The following is a 17,721-nucleotide window of genomic DNA, read 5'->3' as shown; positions in this document are numbered from 1 at the left end:
CAGTCAAAGCCATCATCAGTCAGGTAAAGCAAACTGCTCAGATTCAACCATACACACAGGTGGCTTTACTGACCACTCTGGGTGTGGACATGTGTGTGTATTTATGTAAGTGGCTGGAGAGAAGAGGACACACATTTGTTAAACATTGTGCCTATTTGCTTTTGTGGCTTGATGCGTGTGACATGTCCGGACCTGAGCGTACATTCAACTTCGGATTGATTAGATCGACTTTTCTCACGGCAGGTAAAAACTCAAATCCCCATTATCCCTCATATGATTACATTCAGGTCATTCAGGTCAAGACACCACACACTGGGTACGAGACAGATAACTTTGTGAGCACTTTTTTTTTTTACATCAAGCACTTGCGTCTAATCCAGTACAAAATATGTATATTATTTTAACAAAGATTAATACTCAGTTTAGATTGGTTTGATGTGCAAATAAGAGAAGAAGAATTAAGTTTAAGATAATAATTCAAGTCAGACACAGAAAACATAACATATAATTTCATACAACACATCACTAATTGAACACAATTTCCTTGATTTTTCAATTTGGACAAATATTTCTGTAAAACAATTAGACTCATCACATATCGTAATCTTCCAACTAGGGTCAAAGTTGTTTTAATTGCTCCTTAATGCTGCTTTTTTTAAAATTTGAATTGTATTGTTTCTTTCTATATCATTAATATCAAATATACTGTATGTTTGAATATAGCTACTGTGATGATTTAGTTTCCCTTACAGGATGTTACAGTTCAGTGGTGTAACAAAGGTAATTTTTTTTTTTTTTTTTTTTTTTTTAATACTCAGCAGGCTACTCACGATTAAGATGCCCCCAATAAAGGAGAAAGACTAATTCTTACAACCTGCACACCGGCAGAGTGGAACTGCATTCTTGTGTGCCTTCTGGCTCTCGTCCCTCTACACTTGTCACCCGGAAGCGCGGGGCTGTGTGTGTGCGTGTGTGTGTGTGTGCGTGTGTGTGCGTGTCTGTGTGTGTGTGTGTGCGCGTGTGTGTGTGTGTGTGTGAATATGCCTGCCGGCCTGAAGAGCTTCTCACAGGCCCCGTTAGCATGCAGCCGGTGTCAGGTGACAAGAGCCCGAATAGCAGTGTGCAGATGGGAGGCAAGTGGCTGCTGTAGCTGCAGACTCCAGATTTGTCTTACAAGAGCAAAAGTAGGTTGGTTGTTGTAAAATTCCCCATTGCACATTAGCATGTCTGGAAAAACCTTGTGTGGCTTGTGGCGTTACAACTTTTAAAGTTTCATCATTTTAAAAAAAAGTGAAAATAATACCACCCACTATAACGGTAATGAGAATTTCAGGCTAATATTCACACAGTCAAATTGTTGCAGACGTTCACTTATTGCTTTAGTTACGTGTTAATTCTGCTAACCTACTAGCACTACCCGGCTTTTTACTTGCTTTTGCCCTAAAGTACCAATGATTGCATCAACGGCATAACCGAAGCGGAACGTCACCGGTTACTTTTTTAACACCAGAGACTCACTGGCCATTTTTCTTAATGCTGAAATCAATTTTTGCTATGACGCTGACATTGTCTTCTTTTTGTGTTCTTTAACATCTTTTTGACAAAATCCATACACACATTTGTATTAAAGTTTAAGATCAGGGGGTGTTTGAGAATATCTTTCGTTCTTCACATGTCCTGAGTGTTGTTGTTAGTCACCTAAATGTTGAACAGAGGCTGTGATTTACCGAAGTCAAATTCCTTGTTTGGCACGCTCAAACATGGCGAATAAAAAACTCTTGAATCTTGAAATTTTTGTACAAACTCCGTAGCCGAGTTGGCCAAAAGAGCAAAGGAAGTGAGCAGAGTGACACACCAGCCGTGTTCCACGTCACTTAGGAGAACAGAACATTAAGGAAAATCAGATGTTCATCTCAAAAATAATCATGCTGTCACTGGAGCCCAAAATATATATTATGACATTTTTGAAGCACTTACATAATTAATCAGTGTATGTACAAAGCCTTGTTTGTCACATGTTTTGTATAAACTGTTTTCAGAAAGCCATTAACACGAATGATTGCCTATTCAGAGTTTTCTGATTAGTTGATTTTTGATGAAAGATGTCCTCGTTAGCTTGCATTTCATTATCCTAAAATGTTACTGAGATCACAAGATTTGAGACATGGAGAATTTTAGAAGCAAAACAAGTACAACTTAAGTGGGAATTAGTCGTTACATTCAGGCCATCTTTTACAGTGTGTTTCCATTTCATCCTATATTTGTCTTTGTAAAGACAAATTCTGTCACATTGGAATAAATATTCACTTCTTTGCACACAGAGACACACGCGCCTCGGGCTGCTCTGCTTCTCATTAGCACTGCACTGAAGTTCACAGATGTAAGCATACAAAGGCATGCAACATAAGTGTTAAGTTAAAAATGGACACACGAGGAAAGCTCACACGTCACAAACTAAATGGCTTTCCTCTATCAGAATGCACATCATTGCATATTTGACATAATTCTTTGACTGTTCCACACACTTCAAATAGAGCTGCATTCAATCACTCACTAGCTTGAGCTTTAAAACCTTCTTGGGCATTGCCAGCTGAGCCCCCCGGGCCTCTCGTCACGACCGAACCACTCAAAGCCACACCATAAATGGAGCAAAGCATCAGGGTGGTCAAGCACTTAGTGGGCCCGGTTCAGTAAAATGACAAGTCAGTGATTCTGACTCAGCAACGGCTGATAGGCACATCTGTGGCCGTGCTAAGTGGGTGGCGCTGACAGCGAACACAGCACAATTGGATAATAATCCCATGGATGAGTTTTTAAATGGGCCCAAGTGGTCTCTAAGCACAGAATGGTTGCTCTCACACTAATATGAACTCAAGAGCAAGGAAGAAGCTGAAAGTGTGACTTGACATCATTATTGATTTGATGGATTAAAATAGCCCCTCCGCGAGTCGTCACCTTATCGTGGTGGAGGGGTTTGCGTGCCCCTATGATCCTAGGAGCCATGTTGTCGGGGGCTTCATGCCCCTGGTAGGGTCACCCATGGCAAACGGGTCCTAGGTGAGGGGCCAGACAAAGCACGGCTCACAAGCCCCTTATGATGAGTAATATAAATGGACTTAGTTTTCCCTCGCCCGGACGCGGGTCACCGGGGCCTCCCTCTGGAGCCAGGCCTGGAGGCGGGGCTCGAAGGCGAGCGTCTGGTGGCCGGGCCTTCGCCCATGGGGCCCGGCCGGGCATAGCCCGAAATGGAAACGTGGGTCCCCCTTCCCATGGGCTCACCACCTGTGGGAGGGGCCGAAGGGGTCGGGTGCAATGTGAGCTGGGCGGCAGCCAAAGGCGGGGACCTTGGCGGTCTGATCCCCGGCTGCAGAAGCTGGCTCTTGGGACATGGAATGTCACCTCTCTGGCTGGAAAGGAGCCCGAGCTGGTGTGCGAGGCAGAAAGATTCCGACTAGATATAGTCGGACTAGCCTCCACACACAGTTTGGGTTCCGGTACAAGCCCTCTTGAGAGGGGCTGGACTCTCTTCCACTCTGGAGTTGCCCACGGTGAGAGGCGTCGAGCAGGTGTGGGTATACTTATTGCCCCCCGGCTGGGCGCCTGCACATTGGGGTTCACCCCGGTGAACGAGAGGGTAGCCTCCCTCCGCCTTCGGGTGGGGGGACGGGTCCTGACTGTTGTTTGTGTCTATGCACCAAACGGCAGCTCAGAGTACCCACCCTTCTTGGGGTCCCTGGAGGAAGTGCTGGAGAGCGCTCCTTCTGGGGACTCTATCGTTCTACTGGGTGACTTCAATGCTCACGTGGGCAATGACAGTGAGACCTGGAAGGGCGTGATTGGGAGGAACGGCCCCCCTGATCTGAACCCGAGCGGTGTTCTATTGTTGGACTTCTGTGCTCGACACGGATTTTCAATAATGAACACCATGTTCAAACATAAGGGTGTCCATGTGTGCACTTGGCACCAGGACACCCTAGGCCGCAGTTCGATGATCGACTTTGTAGTCGTGTCATCGGATTTGCGGCCGCATGTTTTGGACACTCGGGTGAAGAGAGGGGCGGAGCTGTCAACTGATCACCACCTGGTGGTGGGTTGGCTCCGATGGTGGGGGAAGATGCCGGTCCGACCTGGCAGACCCAAACGCTCTGTGAGGGTCTGCTGGGAACGTCTGGCAGAATCTCCTGTCAGGAAGAGCTTCAACTCCCACCTCCGGCAGAGCTTTTCCCACGTCCCGGGGGAGGCGGGGGACATTGAGTCTGAGTGGACCATGTTCCGCGCCTCCATTGTTGAGGCGGCCGACCGGAGCTGTGGCCGTAAGGTCGTTGGTGCCTGTCGTGGCGGCAACCCCCGAACCCGCTGGTGGACACCGGCGGTAAGGGATGCCGTCAAGCTGAAGAAGGAGTCCTATCGGGCCGTTTTGGCCTGCGGGACTCCGGAGGCAGCTGACAGGTACCGGATGGCCAAGCGGAACGCGGCTTCGGCGGTTGCTGAGGCAAAAACCCGGGCGTGGGAGGAGTTCGGTGAGGCCATGGAGAATGACTTTCGGACGGCTTCGAGGAAATTCTGGTCCACCATCCGGCGTCTCAGGAGGGGGAAGCAGTGCAACGTCAACACTGTTTACAGTGAGGATGGCGTGCTGCTGACCTCGACTCGGGACGTCGTGAGTCGGTGGGGAGAATACTTCGAAGACCTCCTCAATTCCACCTACACGCCTTCCATTGAGGAAGCAGGGCCTAGAGACTCTGAGGCGGATTCTCCAATCTCTGGGGTCGAAGTCACTGAGGTAGTTAAAAAACTCCTCGGTGGCAAGGCCCCGGGGGTGGATGAGATCCGCCCAGAGTTCTTAAAGGCTCTGGATGTTGTGGGGCTGTCATGGCTGACACGCCTCTACAACGTTGCGTGGACATCGGGGACAGTGCCTCTGGATTGGCAGACTGGGGTGGTGGTTCCCCTCTTTAAGAAGGGGGACCGGAGGGTGTGTTCCAATTACAGGGGAATCACACTCCTCAGCCTCCCTGGTAAGGTCTATTCAGGGGTGCTGGAGAGGAGGGTCCGTCGGGAGGTCGAACCTCGGATTCAGGAGGAGCAGTGTGGCTTTCGTCCTGGCCGTGGAACAGTGGACCAGCTCTACACCCTCGGCAGGATCCTCGAGGGTGCATGGGAGTTTGCCCAACCAGTCCACATGTGTTTTGTGGACTTGGAGAAGGCGTTCGACCGTGTCCCTCGGGAGGTTCTGTGGAGGGTGCTTCGGGAGTACGGGGTGCCGAGCCAACTGATAAGGGCGGTTCGGTCCCTGTATCACCGATGCCAGAGTCTGGTCCGCATTTCCGGCAGTAAGTCGGATTCGTTCCCAGTGAGGGTTGGACTCCGCCAAGGCTGCCCTTTGTCACCGATTCTGTTCATAATTTTTATGGACAGAATTTCTAGGCGCAGCCGAGGCGTTGAGGGGGTCCGGTTTGGGGACCTCAGCATCGCGTCTCTGCTTTTTGCAGATGACGTGGTGCTGTTGGCTTCTTCAGGCCGTGATCTCCAGCTCTCGCTGGAACGGTTCGCAGCCGAGTGCGTAGCGGTCGGGATGAGGGTCAGCACCTCCAAATCCGAGTCCATGGTCCTCGATCGGAAAAGGGTGGAATGCCCTCTCCGGATCGGGGATGAGATCCTGCCCCAAGTGGAGGAGTTCAAGTATCTTGGAGTCTTGTTCACGAGTGAGGGGAGGATGGAGCGTGAGATCGACAGGTGGATCGGTGCAGCGTCGGCAGTAATGCGGACCCTGTACCGGTCCGTTGTGGTGAAGAGAGAGCTGAGCCAAAAGGCAAAGCTCTCAATTTACCGGTCGATTTACGCTCCTACCCTCACCTATGGTCACGAGCTATGGGTCGTAACCGAAAGAACGAGATCTCGGATACAAGCGGCCGAAATGAGTTTTCTCCGCAGGATGTCCGGGCTCTCCCTTAGAGATAGGGTGAGAAGCTCGGTCATCCGGGAGAGACTCGGAGTAGAGTCGCTACTCCTCCACGTTGAGAGGAGCCAGATGAGGTGGCTCGGGCATCTTATCAGGATGCCTCCTGGACGCCTCCCTGGGGAGGTGTTCCGGGCATGTCCCACCGGTAGGAGACCCCGGGGACGACCCAGGACGCGCTGGAGAGACTATGTCTCTCAGCTGGCCTGGGAACGCCTTGGGATCCCCCGGGATGAGCTGGATGAAGTGGCTGGGGAGAGGGAAGTCTGGGAGTCCCTCCTGAAGCTGTTGCCCCCGCGACCCGACCCCGGATAAGCGGAAGAAGATGGATGGATGGATGGATGGATTAAAATAGTTGGGAGATTGTGCATCTGCCTTGCAGTTCTGAGGTTGAAGATTTGTGGACTACTTGTGTGGAGGATGCTTAGGAGGTTTCAACTAGGTGCTTCAACCCGATTCGCCAAAACTTGTATGTGGCTTCATTGGCGACTCTAAATTAGTTTTTAGATGTGAAAGGTTTTGTTTTGTACTGGCTGGCAACCAGTTCAGGAGGTACACCAAGTTTTGCCCCAACTCAGCTGGGACAGGCTCCAAATACTGACGATAGTTTGAGATTCTTTTTTTGAAGTATAAAGATGGTAACCTGTAAACCCATTTGAGGTGTCAAAACAAATGAATCGACAAGTCATCCATTATCAGATCAAGCGACAACTATTTTAGGAATCAAGTAATTGTTTAGAGTATTTATGTCACCGAATATTGTACAAATCCTTTGATTTCAGCCATTTAACAGTAAATACTCTGTAGTCCTTCATGAAAGTAGAATGATTATCTTTTGTGTTCAACCAAAATAAGACATTTGCAAACATTTGCTTTTACTTTAAAAAAACAATGACAGAATCAGTTTAAAAAAGTTGGTGAGTACATCAATTCTTCACACGTGATATTGCTTACATGTTGTTTTTATCGTGAAACTTTACCAACAATAAATAAATGAATAAATGAATAAGTAAATAAATAGATGTTACACATAAGTACACGGAGAAAGCTTTTTTTTAGGTGAAGGAATTACAATATACTCTGTTCTTTAATAGCGATTATTTTGCATTTCTTAGAGCTGGCTGTGCAAGTTTGAACAACACAGGTGGATTCTCAAAGGAAATCTTCATTTGACAACATTTCCGTATTGGGGTTTAAATACTTCATGGCACATGTAACCTTTTTGATGCCAAATTTCCATCTTGTAAAGAATTAACTCAGTTAATATTGCAGAAACCTTTTTCCCCCCAGAAGACATTTTCTACTATATTTTAGAGACTTTTGGCTTTCCGGAAACTTGCTGAGCCATCCATAATTTAAACCAAGAAGTGCCAACTTCAGTTTCCATTCAGTTGAAAATCACCAAAATGCCAGACAGGTTTTTTTTTTTTTTTTAAGTGTGACAGTTGAGATAAGTTGCACTGCACTCCTACGAGCAAAATTCTGAGGTTGGTTGAAGATACTGAAAAGAATGGAGAGGAGTTGTTGTGAAAGAGGGGGTGTTGGGGCCTCAAATTGGGATCTAATCTACATGGTCTCAAGTGAAGGTGTTGGCTTAGAGTGCCAGCCTGTCAGCGCCAACATCCTCCACCATATTCCCACATTCCTCAGATAAAATAGCTGGTAGGAGAGGAGTGGAAGAAGAGAGACCGTTGAAGGAGCTTAAGGCCAGTGGAGCTGTGTTGGATAAATCCTGCCACTGAGGTCTGATAATTGTATCTCCTTCCCTCGTGTGTGCCAGACAAAACCCATTTGTTTCTCATCTGTTCCCCTGATTTGGGCCTGACAGGTTGGAGTGAGCTTTAGAGTTGCAGCGACGAGTGATGGAGAAAAAGATTGATCCAGGCTTTTACACGGTTAATGATGTGATATGTGGCTAAAAAAACATCGGCCTCAGTACTACATTGTTCATCTCTTACTCTATATTCATAGAATGACCAGCCACACGACAATAATAATGAATAAATTTGATTTTTTTTTTGGCTAACATCTAGATCACAGGTGTCAAACTCAAAGCCTGGGGGCCAGATACGGTCCGCCACATCATTTTATGTGGCCCGCGAAGACAAATTGTGCATCAAATTCATGTGTCATTACTAGAATTGCAAATTGTCTTCACTTTTAATAAAATAATATTTTTTTAAATATTTGACTAGTTTTTACTCGTCTGATTTGAAAATGAGTTATTTGTCAGTTTGTTTTGTAGCTTTTACTGTATATAATATGAGGTGGGCATACATTTATTTGAGTTGACAGTCATAATGGCCCTCCGTAAGAACCTATGACTACAATGCAGCCCGCGGAAAAAAATGAGTTTGACACCCCTGATCTAGATGTTACGCAATATATTTGTACAAAAGTATTGTTCTGTATCTTAGATCATCACAGTCAAGGACAAAAATTGGACAATCGAAGTGAATCCTTCACTTTATGAATATACGTATGTGCCAGACAAGCAGAGTGTTCCAGCAGGTGAGGGGGCGGGGGATTGCTTGGGGTTCCCCTCATGAAAAATAATGCATATACAGTATGGAGAAGCACTTAAGATAAAAGCCGGCTAAATGTTGCAGGAGAACAAAGCAGGAAAATGGACAGGCAGAGACCACATCTGTTCATGGAGAATGGACTCTTTCTTTGTGAGTTCTTCCCTTCTTCATGTTTTGCACGGATGTAGGTCTCTCATCCCTCATAATCCCTTCCTCAAACACAGATGAGTAAGTCCGGACACATCGCCACATTGTACGACTCGGCCTTGCCTGCGGATTTACTTGCTAAATAAATTCTACACGCACACACGTGCACACGCACACACACACACGCGCACAAACAATTCAAAGTGATGCGCACTGAGCAGTTGTCTTAATTTGATTTGTTTTAACTGTATGGCAGACTGATTTTCAAAAGAGATGGCTCTATTCAATTTTCTGCTAAGTGGTACATTAGTTAAATGAATGTCTTTTTTGTAATTAACTATAAGCACTGTTTTCTATCAAGCAAAATAAAAGATTGCGTAACAAACACATATATGGTAAACAGTTTTTTCCATAGGGATTCCAAACACACACCTACTGCCGAATGCATCAAATCAAACCAAGTAAAGTTAAATCTCAATTCTCACAAAGGCAAATTCAACTATGCATATGCAAGATGAAGTTGCTACCATGTCAGCTTTCTTCAAAAAACAAAAAAAGAAACGATGCATCTCTTTATTGAAAGAAAAATATAACTGTTAGTCCTGAATCCAATTTAAGAAACTCCCCTTGCTCTAATTAGTTCAGCATCAAAAATCAATGTCTCGCAATGGCCCAGTTTGTCACTGTAATTATTAAATATAAAGACTTTTCCTGTCGAAAACCCACTCAAGCACAGTGAGCACATATAAAGTCTACACAAGAAGGCCAGAGGTGAGATTCAAAACTAGAAACTCTTGACTGAGAAGCCCATGTGCTCTTCTGCCCCCCCCCCCCCCCCCCTGCCCTCCACAAAAAAACCTGTCAATATATAAAACTTTATTTTTGCACTCTAATTAAAATATTGCTTGAGGTTAAAATTAGAGAGGCAGAGGGCATTAATTAAGCCTCGTTGGTGATAAAGGGTGATAACGAATTGATGAACCTTTTTTAAACGTGCATGTATACAGTGCCTTACGCTTCCTAACTAGCTGTATAAACTAATCCTGAGGTGTAAACGGCAATAAAATCCAATTCCTCGGAGGATACATCATGTAATAAAGTGAATCAAAAGTAAATTATCGCTTTTTGCAAAGGCAAATATATCATGTCATTTGTGGATTCACACCATGTTTAGTTGTGTGAACCTGAAATGTCACACTACCTGCACAATTTAGTGTCTCTCTCTGCAAAGACCTGAAGTGATACATCAGCTGATCTTTTTTTCTACAACAGACTATTAATTCTAGAGCAGAGTCCAAAGTTAAAATCTCATCTTCGGCCAAGTTTTATGTTCGAGTTAATGTCAAACACAGCTACAGAGACAGGAAATGTCTCCCATGAGGCTTGGTTCCCCTCTTTCTTCTTTTTTTTTTTTTTTTTTTTTTTTGCTGTCTGCTTCCGACTAATGACCATGCAGTCTGCTGGCAAATGGCCCATCTCTATCACCTATTTGGCTTTGTGCTGCCTGTGTGGCGAGTTGATGAGCTCATGATGAATGTGTACTCTAATTAATCAATAAATAGTGTGAGTTGCTCCACATACAACCTAACAATCATCCCAGGGCTGTGAATGCCTAGTGTCGGGGTTAGCCGGGTTCAACTTTTATGAATGAAAGAAGAATGTGATACAGATGTCTCTTGAGTCTTAGACCACATGCACTAATAGTTCAGGCAGCAGGGGATTTCTTTCTATTTTATATTATAAACTATATTAGAGAACAGATTATTTTAAAAATGTAGCAAAGTTGTAAACTAAGTAATTTTATTCATTTTATTAAAATTTTATGACCAACACATTTGTATGGAGTGTGTCAACCATATCAAAACTAACTAAAGCTCTCACTGCATTCCAAAACAAAAACACACAAACTTCAGTGAGAAGACAATGGGGCAATAACTTTTCCTCCCTAAAATGTCTGTTGTGACAGCACAACAAATAGCTAAAAGGATAAAAAATATGTACAGCGTGTATATATCTCTGGCTATTTAAATTTACATCCTTTGTTTGTTTGTTTGTTTGTTTGTTTGTTTATTTTGTTTTAAACAATTTATTTGTTCACTTTCAGCAGGCGTAATGAAGAAGTGAAACCTGTGGTGCTTCCAAACAGAGCAATGTAAATGTAAGTAGTGGATACATACCCTGAAAAAAAAAAAAAAACTAAGAATTTAGAAGCTATAAAGATCCTGAACAAACTCTGGGACCTCAAAACCCGCAACCAGAAAGATGGATTTCAGCAAGGAGTTAATCCTGACAGATGAGAGCAAGCCAACCTCGGATCCGTTTCATACATAAGCCTCCCACCAAGGCATGGAAATGACATCAACTTTTATGACATCAACAAACATGTACTCTGGCAACAATCCACTTTGCCCCTCTACAGTATACATCAGGAAAAAAAAGTTGGACCCAGAAATATGTCAAGTAGAGCAATAAATCTACAGGATACAGTGTTTTTATTTACACCCTCATCAATCACATTTCTTTTCCGGGTTATCCATCCAGCAATCTTGGTCGGTTACTGTGGCTAAACATTATTTTACGAGCCTCCGTGTGAAAAGGAAGGAAGGCTAAAGTCTATGTGAATCACCATTCTTATGAGCCACGCTGAGTCTGACAGCATTTATAAATTATGTTACCAAATTATAGTGTAGATCTGAAATCAGCATGTTTAGGGTACATGGAAGTCTTAAAATGAAATACACAAAAACGTGAATGCTCAAAAAGCTACATTTCATAACAAGTGCAACTGTCAAAGCACGCAAAACTCCTCTAAATTATGATTTTGTATGGGATAAAGTGTGATAAACTCGTTTGATTTAACTCTATTTCCAGTTTTGCAATGAGTTCTGACCCCTGATCACAGATGGCTGTTCTGTCTGGGTGACATTGCACCAACCCAAACAAATATTTGACATTGACCAGCATTCTGGTCAGTCAATACCATTTGTCTGGATGGGTCTCTGGATGGATCACCACACACGGGCCCGCCATGCTTTCAAAGCGAGTGTTACAGGCGGTTGTATTGAATTGTTTTGGTGCATCTCCTCTCATCTGCTGCTTGTGCCTAAGAATGTTTGTGTGTGTGTGCGTGTGTGTGTGTGTGTGTGTGTGTGTGTGTGTGTGTGTGTGCGTGTGTGTTGGGGGGGATGGAAAGCAGAGACACCCTGATAACGTCCGCTCCCCCATTTCCATCTTTGTGCTGATAAAGCAGGGGGCACACACATTGAAACACCTCTATAGCATATCATCAAAAAGAGATAACACACTTGAGTTCATCTGTCGTTTTGTCTTTCTCGTACTCATTTTTCCATGTAAGCAGCGTAAATCAAAACCAGCCCAATGTGATCGAACATTTCTGTAGAATTTTTTTTATTTTTTAGATTTTTTTTTTTTTTTGTATCTACTGACATTATGACTGAGAAGGGTGCTTTGTTTAATGATAGATAATTTGAAATGAGATACCGTGCAGCAATACCTCAGTCCGTCTTGTTGGTGGAAAGCCTTGTGACAAAATCCAATTCTTCATTCAGTGCAATTCAGTCAGCTTTTTCATCTGTGCAAACAGGGCTAGTGACGATGAAAACATTTGGTCTAGTCAAAGTTAATCTTTAAACACTTTTCACTTGCCATGTTTTGTTGAAACTGCACCTGTTGAAGGATCTTTCAAAGATTTTCTCTTTTTTAAATCTCTGTTTAAAGGCATCAATTGTTTTTGGGATGCATTATCTTTACACCATGCACAATAAAGCCCCTGTAAGTGGTTTCAAAGATTTCTGGATAGATTATAAATATTTGAAAATAAATACATTTGAAGACTGAGAACAACGAACTAATAAATTATGAGGTTGTTATTGCTGCACATAGCATTGAATTGGTTTTCACATTTTAGCTTTCTAGATTTTTGGCTAATCCTGCAAATAATGAGTCACCTAAGTGTCCTGCATAAATCCACGCTATAAGAACGTGAGTGGCCCAAAGACATTTGGAGACCACTTTGCACCCAAGACCATTCATCAACGATTATAATTTATTCGATAAATTGATTTTCACAACGATTCAGAGGTTGTCAGATTAATGAATGAAATACAAAAAAGAAATTGCGTCTTTTGTGTATGACATCTGTGGAAGTGGCCAGTATGCATACTATAACCAAAAAAGATGCAGAAAATATGACAAGAAACCCAAACTGAATCATTGGGAGGAAATTAGAGATCAATGAGTTAAATGCCTGATTTTATTTTAGCCATATTACAATTGTTATACCAAAAACAGATGCACAAGTTTAAATGAGCTAAAATGCAGACAACTGAGCTGAATAATAAAACCTGTCCCCACAAACTGTTGATAAGGCCAATACATGTAAGTCATTAAAGGGCACGAAGTAAACATCCAGACGGAACTCGACTCCTGCAACACAGCCAAGCATCTATGTCACCCGATCCTGGTGCTGTGGGACCTCACTGTTGTAAATCAAGAGCATCCCAGATCAGTTTGTGAGACAAGACCACGAGAGCACAGACAGGAACCAAAATGTGTGTCTCCAATAACACGCACATTCAAAAAGGTCTCGCCCACAGCACACATATTTGACGCAGCATTCAGGCTAGATTTACAATAGAGCCCCACAAACAATAGGACAAGAAGAGATCACAGGACTACTGACATAGCTGCATACACACTAATTAGCCACATTGGCCCGGCCACAATGGGCCTTTTCTTAGCCTCCATTCGCAAATCACTCGGCGGAACACATACTCATAAGATGGCCATCTTGTCCGGGATCGCTGCCACATTTGCTGTGATACCCTTTTAGAGCCGGGGGTGAGAAGGTCCAGCCCCCCCCCCCCCCCCCTCGATGATAAAAACGAAATGAGACAAGCTGGTTTTTTTTCCCTGTTTTTTTGAGAAGTTTGCACTGTTTGTTCAAGTGTGTGACAGTCGCAGTGTGAATGGAGGATGCTGTGTTTTGTTCCGTCTCTGTATGAACGAGTGTTTTGTTTGCAGGGTGACATTTAGACAATGACAGTGGGGCGGTTCCAGGGAGAGGTGGGATGGTGGTGGTGGTGGTGTGGGGGGGTACGTAAGGGGGCTGTTGGTGACGAGCATATGAGCAACGTCTGAAGCTTTTGTGGAAAACTGAAGAATGGAGGGTCAAGAGGTGAAGACCGGTCAACATCAAGGCAGAAAGTATAATGAGCTGGAAACAGAATTTCCTAGATGTTGAGTTTCCCATTATTGTAAGTATGCAGTGAAAGTCCTGCATTGATGTTCATGCTTATCTGCAACATAAAATGCCAAATGTTTACAATTTGTGACAGGATTGACATTTCTAAACTGATTAAAACTCAAACAACAATAATGTGAAGCTCATTCCATAGTCATTATTCTTCTGTCCAAACTCTTAATGGACTTGTCAGTAAATCTATTTTTTAAAAAGATAATATAGAAGTAATAAATCGTTGCTTTAGTCCAACATTAGAGTACCCGGGGATTCAATTGAATTGCCATTCAAAACCTAGGAGAACGTTAGTTTGTGTTTTTCAATCACTAGTATTTAAAGTGTTTGATGTCAAGAAATAATATGAATAATCATATGTGCATTTCTAATTTAATATTATTCACAGGTTGTTAATGTGTGGCTTTAGGGGCAATTGAGCCAAGTGGTTATAAGTTATCCACTAACAAACCAGTTTAAAGACAACATATTATAACAGATCATATTGATAAACACTGGCCTATCTAAAATGCAAGTATTCATGCAACTCCTTGAGGTGCTGTGTTGTGTTGCAGGTGGTCACAAAGGTCAGATAATCCCCTATGCCTTCACATCTGTCACTCAAACACACACGCAGATGCATGTACACACAGCAGCAGTGTCGGTCCACGAATGATGATAGAAGATTAGAGCAGCGTGCATGGCGGGACGTCGGCGTGGGGATTACTCAACAGATCATATCTGGGGTGTCGATTTTCATATTAGTTAAGTCATAAGGTTGAATTGCAGGAAAACAAAAGCACTGTCTAAAAGGAAAGTAGTACATTAGTGTTACGGAACTATGGCGAAGTGATCGACTGAGAGACAAACTTACAGTACGTGAGAGAGGAGCCAAGTCTAGCTTGGGTTGTTAGGAGACCAAGATTTATAAGAGTTGGTCATACGTGGATACACACAACGCGCAAGGCATTTTTTTTTTTTTTTTAAATCAAGTCATCTGTATGTCCCTTATTACGTTAATATAGTAATATCAATTTGAATTGATATTCAACTGTTTTGGAATAATTATTTGTGATATACTTATGATTCAGGTCATTATTAGGCTATACATTTGAGGAGAGGGGTCAATTACTCACGCTTTTTCTCAATTTATGGCAGACCTCAATCGCTAATTAATGTATTAATACTCCTCAAACAATTTCACCCCGAGACTCAGTTTCCAACTTTAGTAAGCAAAAGCATCTCATATGCATTAACTGTGTTCCAAATATAAGATTAATGATGGTGGTTTGGACTTTTTGATCACAAAACCATGTGACTTGTTCTATTCCATAGGCTCTCTAAGTTAAGAACATAAGCAAACCCCAAAATTGATATTTTGCAATTTGCATAGCTAGTCAATAAAATAAACATGTGTGTCTTTGTCTGCTTCCCCTGCTGCTTTAGGCCACAGAGCAAAATGACTGAGATGCTACAAGGCAGCGGTTAAAAGGAATCACATGTTTGGCGTTACATGAGGAAACTCTGTCAAAAACGCAGAAAGCAAATCTTTGAGGAGAAAGAGTGGGAGAGAAAAAAAGTGACTGGGTTTCAGCTGTTGCCTTTATGGCCCAACTCTGACCTCTCGCTCTATTACTGCGCGTTAGTGACATGAATAAAAAAAAAAAAAAAAAAAACTAAACAAAAAAAAAAAGCCCACACATTGTCTCGGGAGGTTTTACTGCGTGTAAAATATGAGGTGTTGATAAAGCGCTTTGTGGTTGTCGGGGGACTAAAAAGAGAAGCCAAGAAACCCTTTCATTTGTTATATATTTTAAATGTTCTATTTGATATTTTCCATCAATTTCTTTGTATGTCTCTTTAAAAAGTCCATCAAGACAAGTTTGCTTGAACAGAAACAGAAGGCAATGAACCATCACCTCACCCAAAAATAATGAAAGAATGTTGGTCAAGTTGTATGGGATGATGTCCCCAAGAAAAACACCATCTTTTGAGGAAAATCCTATCAATGTCACAAAGGTTACGCTCCCTCAAGATAACCCGCAGCGTTGCTGTGAGCTCAGACAGATTTTTTTTTCACTCCACTCTCCTTTTTTATGTGATTAGGTGTCAGCAGAATTTTCTTTGGTGAGCAGACGACGGCTTTCATGTCAGAGGTTTCTCATGGTCTCATGCACTATCGAGTTGCCTGTTTTAAGTCCGCGCAAAGTGTGAACAAAGTACACAATGTCTATTTGTAGTGTAGGCTGGTCAAGTGTGAATCCATATGTACTGCAGCAAAATAATTATGTCTGTATATGTAGGGCAAGGTTCGTTTCACAGAAAAAGGCACACAAAGATGACATTGAATTTGAAAGCTTAACGAAACAAGAGGTCATTTCATAAAACCAGTGGATTAATTTTCTGGGACTGAGCTAGGGATTCTCATGTCATCTTGACACTTTGCTTGGACGGTGGTATGGTATGATCTCAACTTTTAATATACTTTTCTACTCAGCTGTATGCGTGTAAAGACCCCCACATGGTTAGGATTAGTATCCATCAAGTCTGCACTCACTGATGCTATATTAAGGAGTTTTCACGAAATAAAAGTGTCCATGGAAGAAATAGATCTCTGCCAAGACTTACAAGACAGGATAATTTAGTGCCTGAAAAGATTCCTGTGTCAAGCATATACAGTACACTATATCCTCACATATTTATTCAACTGCTGGAAGTGCCAGTCGTCTTGTCAAAGAGGTTAGCCCACTTCACTTAAAAGAAAATACCAAAATACAAAAGCAAAGTGCAACTAACAATATGTTCTGAAAGTGAATTTGGTACTGTCTACTAAAAAGTAATGGGCAAATGTTGCATTTATTCCTTTTTTTTTCACAGTAATAAAACACTTAGCAGGCAGCACGCATATGAAGCAAATAGTGTCCCCGCCCTTCGTATTGTGTGCCAATGACAAGTAATTATTTATTTATCTATCTATCTATCTATCCATCCATCCATACATTTTCTATACCACTTGTCCCCACGGGGGTCGGGGGCATGCTGGAGCCCATCCCAGCAGTCATCGGGCAGTAGGCGGGGTACACCCTGAACCGGTTGCCAGCCAATCGCAGGGCACACAGAGACAAACACTCGCACTCACACCGAGGGGCAATTTGGAGTGCTCATTCGGCCTACCAAGCATGTTTTTGGGATGTGGGAGGAAACCGAAGTGCCTGGCGAAAAAACACGCAGGCACGGGGAGAACATGCAAACTCCACACAGGGAGGGCCGAAGGTGGAATTGACCCATACCCTCCTAACTATGAGGCGGACGTGCTAACCAGTGCTCCACTGAGCCACCTTTATTTATTTATTTATTTATTTATTTATTTATTTATTTATTTATTTATTTAAACCAGTGGCAGAGCTCGGGTGAGTGGCTACTGGTTGCCCAGAGTGACAAAAATGATCAATTCCCCATAAAGACATCAAAAGCATCCGATTATATTCTACTTCACTTGATAATCATGCTGAATTACACTTGTTAATTTTAGCATGGTTACTCATTTCATGGCAAATATGATGGACACATCGCAAAAACTCCCTGTCAAATACGCGCTAGGCAGCTTACAGAACTATTTGTATACAAGCAATTAAAAAGTCAATTTTCCATAAAATTTCCCTTTAAAGTGTTTGAATTTTATTTCTTCCATTTGTCGCTGCCAAACGTCTGGGCTGATTGATATGCGACTAGACTTTTCTTTGGCACTCTAACTTGTACACATGATGACATTGGTGGCCGTCCTAAATAGTTGTTTAATGCAGTACTGCTGTAGGTTTGCATTCAAAGGGATGCTT

At 42.9% G+C, this 17,721-nt stretch overlaps 1 protein-coding gene across 1 annotated transcript in view; it reads right to left on the bottom strand.

Annotated features, from left to right (window-relative positions):
- Window positions 1-17,721, bottom strand: part of LOC125979463 (ephrin-A5b) — a 58,057-nt gene that overhangs the window by 21,283 nt on the left and 19,053 nt on the right. The gene's annotated exons all lie outside the window — the stretch shown is intronic.

The sequence above is a fragment of the Syngnathus scovelli genome, chromosome 13 (genome assembly GCF_024217435.2).
Source record: "Syngnathus scovelli strain Florida chromosome 13, RoL_Ssco_1.2, whole genome shotgun sequence".
NCBI classification, from domain to species: domain Eukaryota; kingdom Metazoa; phylum Chordata; class Actinopteri; order Syngnathiformes; family Syngnathidae; genus Syngnathus; species Syngnathus scovelli.
The sequence above is the reverse complement of the archived record's forward strand: the minus strand, read 5'-3'. Positions and strand labels throughout refer to the sequence as shown.